The sequence below is a fragment of the Carassius gibelio genome, chromosome B6, assembly GCF_023724105.1.
Source record: "Carassius gibelio isolate Cgi1373 ecotype wild population from Czech Republic chromosome B6, carGib1.2-hapl.c, whole genome shotgun sequence".
NCBI lineage: Eukaryota > Metazoa > Chordata > Actinopteri > Cypriniformes > Cyprinidae > Carassius > Carassius gibelio.
In genome coordinates this window covers 22,920,589-22,935,711 of record NC_068401.1, presented here as the reverse complement: position 1 = coordinate 22,935,711, position 15,123 = coordinate 22,920,589, and the positions used below count along the sequence as shown (strand labels likewise).

General features: G+C 34.6%; 1 protein-coding gene across 1 annotated transcript in view; it reads left to right on the top strand.

The window, feature by feature from the left end:
* The window catches only part of LOC127959948 (WD repeat, SAM and U-box domain-containing protein 1), a 173,511-nt gene that overhangs the window by 153,702 nt on the left and 4,686 nt on the right, over positions 1-15,123 (top strand). The gene's annotated exons all lie outside the window — the stretch shown is intronic.

Genomic DNA, 15,123 nt, shown 5'->3' with positions numbered 1-15,123 from the left:
GCTGTCCATTCTCTCTTCAGGTCAGCTCCAGAGACCAGTGACGTCACAGTGGCTCACAACGGACATGCTTTGACAGAATGCACAGGAACTGATGACATCTCACATCGTTTAGGGGGAATTATGAGTTTAATAGCCATCTGAAAATACACATTTCTTACATTTCATTGCATGTCAGAAGTCAGAAAGAGCTTTATTACCAAGTATGTTTACACACACAAAGAATTTGAATTATCAATTTAAAGGTGGGGTATGTCTTTTTTCAAAAAATGTTATAGAAAACCGATTCGGGCAAAAAAAGGTTTACGATAAGGGAATAAGTAGGGCCTGTGTAATCAGACTTCCAGCACTGGAGAGAACTCAAGAAGCGGAAAGGCCTTCAATCGGACGCCGAGGTTGCTTTGTTTCTTCTCAATAGGTGAGTAACATTGGTTAACATTGGTGTGCATATTAAAACACACAGTACTACCAATACATATTTGACCTGTATAACACATTGCTTTCACTTATTGATGACATCGTACCCTCGGCCGGCTGGCACAGCAGATTCCGTCGTAATTGTTGCCTGGGTAGTGCATGTATGTGTGGGGCGGAGCTAACAAAATAGGGGCGAGACCCTTTTGGAGTAGGGGTGTGTTTGCTTTGGTGATTTGAAGTATTAACATTGGCTACCAGAAATCACTTACCCCGACCTTTTAAAGACTCAAAGTTCAATATTTAATAATTGCAATATTAGATTAAATTAAGAATCAATAATAATAATAACAACAACAATAAGAATTATTATGATTATTATTATTAAACAAGAAACAGAAGAAAATCATATAATCATATGGCTAAATCAATAGATAAATGCATTTATATAAGTCTCAAAATTATATAAGCCATTTAATTTGTATTATTCATTATTGTAATATTGAATAAAAATGGTGGCAAAATTGAAAATTATGATGATTAAAAAGGAGAAACAGAAAAATGACAATAAAATATGATGATTATAAAGAACAAATAGAAAAAAATAGAAAAAAAAATAGCAGAAACTACGACTTTATTCAGCATTGTCTTCTCTTCCGTGTCTGTTGTGAGAGAGAGTTCAAAACAAAGCAGTTTGTCATATCCGGTTCGCGAACGAATTATTCGATATAACCGGATCTTCTTGAACCCGTTCACCAAATCGAACTGAATCGTTTTAAATGGTTCGCGTCTCCAATAAGCATTAATCCACAAATGACTTAAGCAGTTAACTGATGATACTGTGCATGTGTTATTCAGCGTGAAGCAGACTGACACATAGAGCGTATGAACCGAACTGATTCTTTTGATGATTGATTCTGAACTGATTCTGTGCTAATGTTATGAGCGCGGGTAAATTTAACTGACCCTTTGATGTCACATGGACTACTTTGATGATGTTTTTCTTACTTTTCTGGACATGGACAGTATACCGTACACACAGTTTCAGTGGAGGAACTGAGAGCTCTCGGACTAAATCTAAAATATCTTAAACTCTGTTCCAAAGATAAAAGGAGGTCTCACCGGTTTGGAACGACATGAGGGTGAGTTATTAATGACATCATTTAGATTTTTTCGATGAACTAACCCTTTAAGACTGCATCTTAAACTTCATATTCCTGTAAACAATCAGCTAATAAAATAAGATATAAAAAATAATAATTAATACAAAAATAATAAATTCAATTATTAATATTATGTTTTTTTTAATGTTAACATTTTCTAGATTATTTATTTTTTCTATTTTAGTACCAATAGTAATTTTTAAAAAATGTATATGTTAATATAATACAAAATATGATATTAAAGAAGAAAAATAAATATAATAAAATCATATAAACAAACAAACAAATATATACATTCATACATTCATAGTGCCTTTATCATACAGTGCTTTTACAGAATGGATTTAGCTAGTCTATTATATAATTTTCCAAAATATTAAGAGCGAAAAAAAAGAGAAACAAAGAAAGAGAAAGATATACACATATAAATAGAGAGAGAGAAGGGGGAAGTGAATTAGAAAGGGTGACCCCAGAAGAGTGGAGGTCACCAGAGGTTTTCCTGGTTAGTGGTCCTTTGGGGTCTCTTTAAGCTTTGAGTGACAGGCATCCATTGTGATGGCTGTGAACCGCTGCACTCTGGTTTCTATCCATTCTTATCACCAAACCAGGAACGTTCTGAAGAGATGGCCGTACGCAATGCATAGAATAAGGATGGCTTTCCACCACAAATGACCACCGAGTCGTTTGTGTCCATCCAGGAGGGAGAGGTTGAACGGAGAGGAAGTGCGATTGTACTGGCCACACAATGCACAGGTGCTTGATAACTGCTCTGAGAAGACACGGACAGCGGACGGCCTTGATGTGGGGGGTGGGGAAGAGTTTATGCAGGGAGCAAGTCGCGTTTCCCAAAGGACAGCATTTTAATTTCTAATTCATTAATCTCCCCTGTGCAGCCATCCTGCTTTGTGGAGAACGAAGACCAGTATAAGATTCACCTGACTGGCTCATGTCAAGGTCACAAGGAATGAAATCAGAGATATACCTAAGGCACCTCATTCTCATCTGAGAGAGAGAGAGAACGGGCCACAAAAGTAGCCATATCTAAAATTAAAAAAAAGTAAACAGGAAATTGCAGGTCATCAGAAAGTAATCGTTAGATCTTTTTAATGTGTGATATATATAGTAAAGTGTGTTTTTGTTTAAAATCCCTTTCAAAGAATGAAGTGAAAAGATTCTGAGTTCACATTATTCATAAAATAGTAGGGAAAAAGTACCTGGATGACCTGCTAGGCCTGCGTCTGGAGAGAGTGGAGTCTTTGCTATCCCATGAGGCCATGGATTTGTGGATGGCAAGGAAACAACACAACTGACACTGGTAGGTCACATGACAAAATCAAGCCATTCATACTACATACTGTACTACTTCCATACTTCATTCATTTATACTACACACATTAATACTATAGGACAGATTTTTAATGGTCGCAAAGTACAGTACTTATTCGATTTTGGACACGACCAGTCTTGAGTCATAATAATCACATGACCAAGTACACACATATTTTGTACTTATAAATAAAAGAGTTTTAATACAGAAAATCTACATCCATGTCATCTAATTTTTGCATGCCATTTGTCTATATACCAATGCACAAAAATGCATTAAAAATATTTGCATTGATGGCATCCAATTCTGAATGTTCATGTTTGTTTGACTCTGAACAGCATTAATAGCCATTAATTAAGAATTATAGATGATTTATAAACTATTTTTGGACCTAACACAGAAAATGTACATCTGCAAGATTCCGGTTAAAGATCACTTCATCTGGAAAGCATCTGCTACAAACACGTCTTTAAGATGTTAGTTTTACATACATTCTAAATCATAAACATCTTAAAGACATTTTCTAAATGTCTATTTGATGTCTAACAGGAAACATCCTAGAGTTCGTCTTCCACATGTAAACATGCACTTCAGTTAATATAAATATAGACCTCTCTGAGATGTATGTGTTCTATCAGTTTTGTCAAAAAGGCAATGGGAATTTCCCTTCATACAAGAAAAACGAAAGTGTGTTGCTCAGTGATTTTGGTAGTGTAATGGTTCTCACAGATTCTCTCTCTTTCTCTCTCTCTCTCTCTCTCTCACACACACACACACACACACACACACACACACACACACACACACACACTGTGTGGTTATATTCTTACACCTTTGTTTGAGTACAATAATTCCTATTTGGGATAGAAATCAAGACAATATTTCATATTCCCACTGCTGTCTGAGGGACTGTAGAGTATTATGATCTGTCTGCCTGGAGGCAGAGAAATAGTCAGGGAAAATGGTGACAAAAGAGACGCTAAAACACAGAGAGCGTACTGTTTATAGCCACTTTCCCCACACGCACAGAATGAGAGAGAAACAAACAAAACAAGAGAGACTAGGGAGACAGACAAAAGAATCAGCTCAAGGAATGGTGGGAATTTTTTTCTGTTGAAGACTTAAAGAATGGGAATAGCGATTTCTCATGTGCTACAAGAAAGAAGCAGAAATGATAGTGCTGTGAGATGGGAAAGAGGCCCGCCTCACTTCAGTGGTCTTGCTGCTGCTGGATTCAGTGTTTGCTCATTCATATGTAACTTCTCTGTTCTATCTCTTCCCAGACAATGCAACCTCACATCACGAAAGCAATCGGATCGTCATCAAATTAAGAGTGAATCATTATTTCACCATCCATCTTGCTGTTTTCATAATTTTGGCTGAAGGGAATACCTGAAGAGTGGTTCAGTCCAGGATTACAGATGACTCTGAGTTGATTGGGAACTGTACTTCAATGGTCAATGTTCCGCTCTTAAGATAAATCCGCCATTCCCTCAGCATCTTTCCTCTCACATTCTCTAATTAGTTTTCAGTATGCTAGAAGAAGATGGATTATCACCTAGTATCTCCTCTCAAAAATTACAATATGATTTAAACAGGTCTCTATCTTTGACAAAGAGGAAAAAGTTCATAGACCAACATGAAACAATTTATTGGGCTCTCAGTATTTTCTCAATTGCTTTTACAATAATAATAGTCAGTAACAAAACTGACTTAATCTATTATTTTATTTGATTTTTTTATTACAACATTGAAACCACATTGAAAGAACTAGAGAAGTCATAAAAACAGTAAAAAAAAATAAAAAGAAATAATAATAATAATAATAATAATAATAATAATAATATATATATATATATATATATATATATATATATATATATATATATATATATATATATATATATATATATATATATATATATATATATATATGTGTGTGTGTGTGTGTGTATATGATCATTGATCAACTAAACCAGTTGCTTAATATCATGTTGAAATGCCTTTTTATACTTCAGAGATTTAATTTCACTTAAGTGTCTCATGGTGGGGTAAGTGCTGGCTCAATTTACCCCAGAGCATTTGACTCACTTTGCCCCAGATAGATGACATTTTGAAAAAGCTAGCAAACCTACTAATTCAGACTAATATTTAGCTAAACAATTGGAATGGGTATACATGTCACCCATAAGGCATTTAACAAGTAGATGATGAAATAAATAATAAAGACATGATGAAATGTTTCTAAAGACAGATTTCCACTCACTTGTGATTTTATCCTTCTTTTATGCTTTTTTTTTATTCCATCTAGGAGCAATTCCAATATTTATATCACACCCCATATTTATAGTCTCTACCATACAAAGAAATAAAAGTTCGAATTATAACATTTTCCTTCTGAAATCTTCCTGCACTAGCCTCCTTCCTCAATTTCTAAGTCAGTTTTTAGGGGAATATTTGTTTGCTGGTGCCTGAGATTGTTGAGGATGTGGTATTTACCATATTTACACACCACAGCGTTCATCTCTACTCGGGCCTCTGGGTGGAATTTACACCCCTCCGTACTTCAGTATTAAATCGTCATGTGTCCTTCATGAAGGACCGGGGGGACAGACCCATCCTCAACCTCTCATTTCTCTGTCATTTTCCTCTTAATTACATCCTATGCCTGTTTGTAATATCCACCTTGTCCTCTGTGCAGTATGTTAGGAAAGGACCCTCACTTTAATCTGTACACTATTAGGATGTTTTGCACCACATAAGACTATATAATACAAAGGTGATGATTATTTTAGCCTAATGTACACCATTTGTTGTCTTCTCTTCACAAGGTATTTTTCCAGATGCGTTCATAATAGCTTGTCTCATGCATTAGAGATCATTGGATGACTCATAAATCATCCTTAGGACACAGACGCCATTTTTTTTTTGTCATAAAGTCGTGTGGTCAGAATTGTTACAACAGAACGCTGAACTCTGAGAAAGTTTACATGTTTAATGAGCCATGAAGATGTGAGTGGATACGTGTGGTGTGAGGATTTTTGTTTTAACGGCGCTGTTTGCAAAGGCTTGATAAAAACCCTTCATCCAGCACATTTTGAGCAAGTCTAAAGCCAGCGAGAGAAAACAGGTGTAATAAGTCTCTTAAATGTGTGTATTTGCAGGTTGCTATGGGAGCTCCAGCTCACGCTCTTTTGTGCTGGTAATTTTTTTTATAAAGGCACAGCCTAACAATTCTAGACTGAGGGGTAATCATTGAATGAATGAATAAATGAACAAATAAGGTTTTTAAAAAATATACATTGTGTGTATAATTAGTCATAGGCTGTTTAATTTAAATATTGTACATGTATTATTGTAGTACATTGTATGTGAAGATGAAAAATTATTTTACTTTTACCTCATTATTACTACTACTTATAATTTAGAAATGTGTTGGAAATTATTATTTACAAATTAAAACGGTTTAATTTCTCTTGATTTAATTTATTTTGCACTAGTTTTGAAATATATTAGCATCAATCATAGCAAAATCACAGTGTCAGTCATAACTAATTTACTGCAAGTTTCTACTGAAAAAAAAAAACTAATAAATATTGTTATTATGTTATTCCCCATCATATTTAACATTTATTTTAAATTCCTTTGACAAGTGCCACATTCCAGTGTTTGTGTGTGTGTGTATGTGTGTGTGCGTGTGTGTGTGTGTGCAGGCTCGCTTTTATTGGCCTTATGGGGGAGGTGATCTTGCACAGAGATCAGGTTAATGAGGATGTTAATATAAACATAATGGACATTTCCCACAGGAAACAATGCCCTGTTGTTCTGGACATGAAAAATAAGGCATTGTGGGAATGCGGATGAGTCAATTAATAGAATTTGAAACTATACTTACATCGTCACACAATAAAAATATGCCAGTCATTTTCAGAAGCTTGGCTGGACCTTCCAGTGATGTTTATTCATATTCCTACATCAGTCTGAACTGTTCTGGAGGCATGCATTTAAACACATAAAGTAAAAACAGAAAGGTTTTGGCATTGAATGCATAGAGGCTATTAACAAGTGTGCTCAAGAGTTGTTATCACAAGGATGAGAGATCTATTAGCAAGTGCTTGTTTGTGTAGATGCAGCTTTTTATTTGAAAATGAAGACTGCAGTGACTGAATTGGATCAAGCAGGCTAAGATAGACCAACGAAAAACTGAAGACAAATACTAAAACTATTAATAAAAATATTATTTAAAGCATTAGTTAGCTAGACTGCTCCCGGTGTTTTTCAGGCAGACTATTTATAATCAATTATCAATTGTCAGTGGAATCAGAATTTGTACAATGAATATTCATGGGAGTATGCGACAGCACGGCTGTGTAAAACGATTCTTTGTGCTCGCAGCACTGCGGTCTTATTGTTGGGTTTTTGGCCTTTCGCAGTACACCATATAAGGAAATGTGCTCTGTAAGTGATAGTGAGTTAGCACTCCTTCCTCCTAATCAGCCCCCAGCTCACCTCTTCCTCCCAGGATATAATCCTGAGCAGCCCACCCCCAAATCCCCTTTATAAAACCTAATTAAATCATGCTAATGCCCATATTCCCTGGATATGACTGGCTTGGCAGATTTGAAACCAGCCAATTATGGGGTTAATCAGACCCTTGGTAATAAAGTTTCCCTTTCTCCTATACATTTGAAATGAAGCCAAAATCCTGAACTGGAGAGAGAGAGAGAGATCAGGTATATTTATATGGTCTGATTTGCACATATCCACAACCACCGATGCTATTGAGATTGTCACAACCCCCAAAATATTTAGATCATCCAGTAGGGGTGTTTCAAAGGTTGATAGGTAAGTTATTACATCCCCCTTCTCATTCCCAAATTTACGGTTAGATCCATGGTTGAATCATTGTGTCCGAAATGGTAAATTTGCAGTACTCAAGAAGTAAGGAGACAAAACAGTCTTGATTGGAAATCATGGGTTCAGGCTTCAAATGATTGCTGCATCAAAGCATTTCTAATACTATGTTATTATTCTCATTGTAACGTAGATATTCTGACAGATGCCTATCCAAATTTTGGGAAGGATGATTTTTTTCTCCTTATCTTTTCAGATCTGTCTGTCCTTTGAGTGATTGGAACATGTACAGATGACAAGTACAACGGCTGTTACCCTCCTCATCGCACACACACACACACACACACACACACACACCAGATCCATTCACAGAGAGTGACAGGCTGAGAGGAGTGCATTGTCACATCTCTTCTAACAGCTTCTGATCTAATGATGTCACTTACAACTTAAAAAGAACAAGAAAAGTGACAGATTTATATTCAAAAAAATATTTTTTTTGTCTTTGCATATCAGATCTATTTCTCAGAACACACTATGAAAGATACGAAGTCCGGTTCCTGCACATGTGAGCTGATTGAATGTGATACTCTCAGTATGAAGTCTTGATTTTGGATTCTGGTACAAAAGAGAAAGACAGGCAGAGGGTGAGGGGGTCTCTTGTATACTGCACACCCTAATGAGAGCTTCCCTGTTTAATTAATGTCTCAAGAATATTAATTCTGACCAAATCAATTAAGTAGCGGGTTAAGTAGGGGTGGTTTTTCTCAAAGCTTTTCCCTGCGTAAAAGGAAACAAACACAAACAGGAGAGTGAGCCGGATGCTTATTATTGTGCATGCATCATTACACAAGGCTTTGCGTTCCCTGCTGACTCTGGCTAATTCTAATTAAGACTAATGAAAGTCTCATTTATGAGAAAGCCTGAGACAGGTATGCAAACATTCAGGGTGGCTATGGCTCGCATGATAATGACCTCAGTACCACTTGTTAATTTAAGACCTGCCTCCTTAGCAATTAGGCTGCCTGACACACCACAATTCGGTCTGTGTGTGTGTGTGTATGGGTGGCTGGATAAAGCCTGAGATCTTTATTCTGTTTCCCCATTCACACACCTAAAACCCTAATGATCCAACTGAGAAACAGACGATATCTGATTTTTGATCTCACTCAGTCACTCACTCTCTTTAACACACGCGCACACACACACCTTGGTCTTATTGTGTATTCTTAGCAGGATACGTAGATAAGAACAACACTTTGTGCGTTAAGAAAATAAAGAAATCCACCTTACAATGGAATAATGTGATATTATCTTAAGTTTTTTTGCACGGTGTTTGTTTAACGTCAAGTAATTGTGCAGCCTGTATGCTTTTTTTTTCTTTCTTTCTTTTTCTGAGGCACGATATCGCTAAAGCCACGAATCACAACACGTCTATATCCGGTTCTGGTGACGTCATCCACGCAGCGCGTTCCCACCTTCACTTATTATTCCAGTCATTATGTTTAAACGTCGCTAATAATAGTAATGGTGATAATGCATGTCGTGACACACTTATGGTTGTAATACCCGCATTAATGGCGCCCAGTTTGACAGCTCGTTTCTTAAGGGTGTTTCATAATGAACTCATTCGGTCTAGTTGCGAATAGTCTAACTATGGTTTGAGGCAAAAGTCTAGTTTAATGCTTGTATTATACAGCAACTTTTTTGTCTGTTGTGTTCAAACATATTATTTTATGCAACATGTGCTGTTTTATCAATTGTTGTTTCGTGACAGTTAGGCTGAAAATTCATTTGTGACCCTGGACCACAAAACCAGTCACAACAGGGGTAGGCCTGTAGCCTATTTTTTATGGCAAAAATTATTAGGATATTAAGTAAAGATAATTTTCCATGAAGATATTTAGTAGATTTCCTACCGTAAATATATCAAAACTAAATTTTTGATTAGTAATATGAATTGCTAAGAACTTTATTTGGACAACTTAAAGGCAATTTTCTTCATAATTTTTATTCACCCTCAGATTCCAAATTTTCAAATAGTTGTATCTGCAACAAATATTGTCCTATCCTAATGAACCATACATCAATGGAAAGCCTAGGCCTATTTATTCAGCTTTCAGATGATACATCTAAATAGAAAAGGACCCTTATGGCTGGTTTTGTGGTCCAGGTTCACATTTTGTGTTTATAGATTTAAGTTCTGATTGCAGAAAATGTTTCATGTAGCAAATAAATATATTCTAATCAAATCCGTCAATAAACAACAGGATCACATATAGAAATAACTTATATTTTGACAACATGCCCTGTTGAGAGTTCAGCTTGTGTTATAAGAGTTTCATTTATTGCCAAATGGAATTATTTCATAACTTGTATGTGCTAGTATGGCTAGAACCACCATATACACCTACAAAATCAGAATATATATTTTCTTTCTTGACTTAAAAAAATAATAAAATTATTGCATACCATAAATAAGGAAATGATGCATGCTGATATTTGGTTATGAGCTTTATAATTTTTATTACATGTTTTTTTTTTTATCCTTTCCCTCTTTGTACACAGATGGTTTGTCAATGGCTTTGCACTGGTATTATTTTCAGACCCCAAGTGAATTGCTTTAATATCAGCAGAGCTGGCAATATAAAAGACCTTCGCATTTATGAGTTGTAGTCTGCAATCTGCTCCCTCAAGCCTCCAAATATCTCCAGTCTGTTCTTGTACAAAAAACAAGACTACATTACACAGCTATACATTTCTTAAAGGCCTTAACTGTATGCAGTTTTACAATCTCATGAATATTATAATCCCTGTCCCATCTCCTCAGTGTGGTCATATTCTTTAGTGAACTCCTCTGTTCTGATGTCTTATCCTGCAGGTTTCATTACACCCGTCCTAATCCTCTCACACACTTGCCACAGCACAGGGCACCGGGTCGCATGTCAGCCAGATTTGTACCAGATTATAATCCACAATTAATGGCTGTTCGGGCTGGAGGGGTCAGCGAAAGTAGACAACCCCGCAAAGCTTCGGCAAACACTGAAAATTAGGAGCAGAGGACTTTAACGCTGTCATTCATATCTCCAGATGACCTTTAGTGAGGCTTCGTTTCTTCTCCTCTATTTGCAGGAACTGGAGGAAAAGGTCTAATTGGTTTTTCATCCCTTTTTTTAAGGTTGGAGAGTGCTGTCAGCAGGGTCAGGCAGTGCCATCGTAGGTAGAAAACATGCAGGACTTTTCTCATTGTCACCGAGTGTTGATTATGACCAATATACCCCTGTCCCGTCCTGGAATTACTAAACTGGGAATAAAGTCTATTAGATGCTGTTATTTTCTAGTTAATCATGTTCATGTCAATAAGGTTTTTAAAAGGTGACAAAGGTTTGAAAATATGTTAAAAAAAATAAAAATAAAAAAAGAGATGAAGGAAGATGTTTTTCAATCGAGGTTTATGAATTTGTGTTTAACTGTACAAGGGTTTAGAAACAATTAATCATTCATTGATAAATGCTTAATGTTAAAGCCTCTTATGCTCACCAAGGCTGCATTAAAAAAATAAAAATAATACAGTAAAAAATATTGATACTGATACTGTTTTATATTGGAATAAATTCTAAAGTATCCCAGGATTCATATTATTCCTATAATTTATTCCTGTGATGGAAATCATTACTCCAGTCTTTAGTGTCACATGATCCTTCAGAAATACTTCTAATATTCTGATTTGCTGCTCAAGAAACATTTCTTCTTATTATTAATGTTAAATATTATCAAACAATGATACATAGCATTGAAAATGTGGGGCTACACATGATTTAAAATAATAATAATAAATCAAACTTATTATTATTTATGATTAAAATAATACTCAAAATTCAACAATGCATTCAAGTGCTCAAAAGCAAAAGTGACAGTAAAGTTATCAGTAATACTTCCTTTTCGAATAAGTGATCAGATTCTTTGAACTTTCTTTTCATTAAAAAATCCTGAAAAAAAAACATAAATATTAATAGAAATATTAAGAAGCAGAAACTGTTTTAAATATATATTAAATTAAGAAGCATTAATTGGGCAACAAAATAACTTATTATTATATACAGAATGAACCAGTTAGAATGATTTCTGAAGAATCATATTACACTAAAGACTGCTTTGCCATCACAGGAATCAATTAATCAATTTTAAAATATAATAAATTGTAAATTACAGTTATAATAATATTTTAAATATACTATACTTTGGGCTAAATAAATTGGGCCTTGGACAGTGAAAGAGACTTCTTTCAAAAAACATTTTAAAAAATCACAGTTATGCCAAACTTTTGAGCAGTTGTGTATTGACATAAGACGTCACCTGAGTATGTGGTGTATGTGGATATCAGTGCATTGGAGTGAGGTATGTGTGTGTGTGTGTCAGCAGCACTGTATGCAGTGTGGGGGTGTGCCCGGCTATTGGGATTGTTGACAATTGACCTTTAGTGCAGTCAGTGTGCTTTCAGCTGCATACAGAGAAACGGCATGACAGCACACTGTCTCTGCTCAGGATGCCAAAGCCTCTGTGAGCGTGTGAGTGAATGTGTGTGTGTGTGTGTGTGTGTGTGTGTGTGTGTGTGTGTGTGCATGTGCGTGTACGAGGCTAGGTCAAGAAAATATTGGGTAATCAAGGATTATGATATTTCAAAAATCAAAACTGTTTAAATGGGTTAATTAATATTTTAAATTGCATAACATCCATACAATTCATACAGAATGGAAAGTACATTCTACAATTAAAATAAGCTCTCAAATCCCATTTGTTTGCATGCATATCACTGCATGAAAATCTCAAATCTAGTTATATCTGGCCGTGGTAAATACCATGGTAAACATAGTAAACCAAGTTACATAAAATTTCCAGAAATTCCCAGATACCTGGCATACTCATGCATGGAATCCAAGCATCAAGATGCCAGTGATGACAAACCATTGATTCCTACATTGAAATTTTTACAATACAATTTTTAAATGCTAATAAGATTTGTTATCAATATTAATTACTATTTTTATGCACAAAATGAAATTTAATAGCAAAGAGGGAGATAATATGTACATAATATATATTTCAGTCTGTTCTTTATTCTTTATTCAAAGCCATTATAGGGTTTCAAAAGACTTTGTAAGTTGCATGAACTATTTTTTGTGGCTTTATTGTGCTTGACAGCCTCTGATAATTGCATGCTTTTTTTATGAAAAATAATAGCTTAAAAGCATACTTCAAAATTTCCTGTTTGTCACAACATAAGTGCAAAAGAATGATTTTAATTAAAATGATTACTTAATTTGAATTTACTTAAGTAATACACAATACCGTTCAACATTTGTTACCATTTTGAAAGTCTCTTTTGCTCACCAAAGCTGTATTTATTTGAACAAATAAATAAATAAATATTTGTTTTATAATTATTTAATTAATTTTGAAAAAAAGAAGAAATTTGATATTGTGAAGTATTATTATTGTAAAGTTCACATAAAATTTTATTTTTAATATATTTAAATATTTTTATATATATTTTAAAACATTTGAAACATTTCTTCTTATTATCAATGTTGGAAACAGTTAATCAGTGCTGCTAATAAAACAGGTATACCTTTTTTTCAAGACCAGAAAAACAGCATTTATTTGACCACAACTTTTGTAAAATTATAGATGTCTTTACTTTAACTTCAAAGCAATATAATGCCCTTGCTGAATTGAAGTATTCATTTTTCTTCCTTTTTCTTTCTTTCTTTCAAAAAATAAAAAAATAAAAAATAGAACCTTTGAACGGTAGTTTAACACCTTGAATTTAAAAAACATATACATTTTCCTTACAATTTTTAATTAAGTTACCATATCTCAAATATTTGCATACTTAATAATATGAATATTATATTCTATTAAATATTTAAAACATCTTTAAATTGACCCCATCAGAAATGTCTCACCTTATGTGTCAACATAATATTTTTGCTTTGATTAGTGGATAAGTATATACAGTAATATGTATCTAAACTGTATCTACATTGTAATAGAATAAAATATTCTCTCTCTCCGTCCAGTGTCATAGTATACATGGGTCTGATGACTGTCTGACTCATCAGCCTCAAACCAACAGGGACACATATCCATTCACACTGCAACAAAAACAAAACAGAGATCTTGCATTGATAACAGGGCAACACAAAGATGTCTCTAACAAAATCTTGGAAAGAATAGCAAATTCCTCCACATCCCACATGCATCCCAACATTGTTTTATTGTTGTGCTGTGCATCACCTCGTTGGCATGTGGACAAAGGGAATCCTCCAGTCACAGCCAGTAACAGAGTACCTCCGCAGTCACAGTACACTCTCAGTTAAATACAGGACACAAGGAACTGAGAGCTTTTGGGCTTATTATAATCAACATGTGGGTGTTTGGAACAGCATTTCTAAAAGTCCATGATTCTATCATGTAACATTTTAGAATACTGTTGAAAAAACTTCATGCAAGTGTTATTTAAAAGTGAAATCTGAATCAGAAGAGAAATATACACAGATCAAGCATAATTTATAGGTGAAAAGAGTCTAAAACAGTTTTAAATAAATATGCAGGAAGTGTTATGATGGATTATGGACTCACTGCAAAAAAAAAAAAAAAATATATATATATATATATAGAGAGAGAGAGAGAGAGAGAGAGAGAGAGAGAGAGAGAGAGAGAGAGAGAGAGAGAGAGAGAGAGAGAGAGAGAGAGAGAGAGTGTTTTGGTTCCCATTGACATTGGTTTTTGTCCATAGAATTAAAATGAATCACTCGTGGCGTGCCTCAGGACTCAGCTTTAGGCCCTCTTCTGTTTATTATTTATCTATTGATTTTAGGACAAATTTTCCTTAAGTTTGGTATACTGTACATTTTAACAGTTGTGCTGATGACACCCAGCTCTATATGTCTTCAATATGTCATATCTAATACTGTATGTTTGTTATCACCTTCCTCTCTTTTGCTTTGTTTACCTGTAATTAAATCATGGTTTGCATTTAAAAGTTAGAATAATGAAACTTTTTTTTTTTGTAGGCAACTGCTAAATTGTAAAAGTTTTACATTGACTATCAGTAATTATCTTATCTCACTTTATCTTTTAAGGCACCTGTAAATAATTTTACTCGGTCAGCATATTATAATTTACGAAATAGTAATCATCTTTGACCATCGCTTTCTGCTAAAAGTACTGCTGTCCTTGTACATGCATTAGTTACATTTTGTATTGACTGTTTTAATTCTCTTCTCAGTTGTGTTTCACAGAAACTTCTTTACAAACTTCAAATGCTCCAGAATCCAGCAGCAGCTTAGATCATTACACAAACACCAA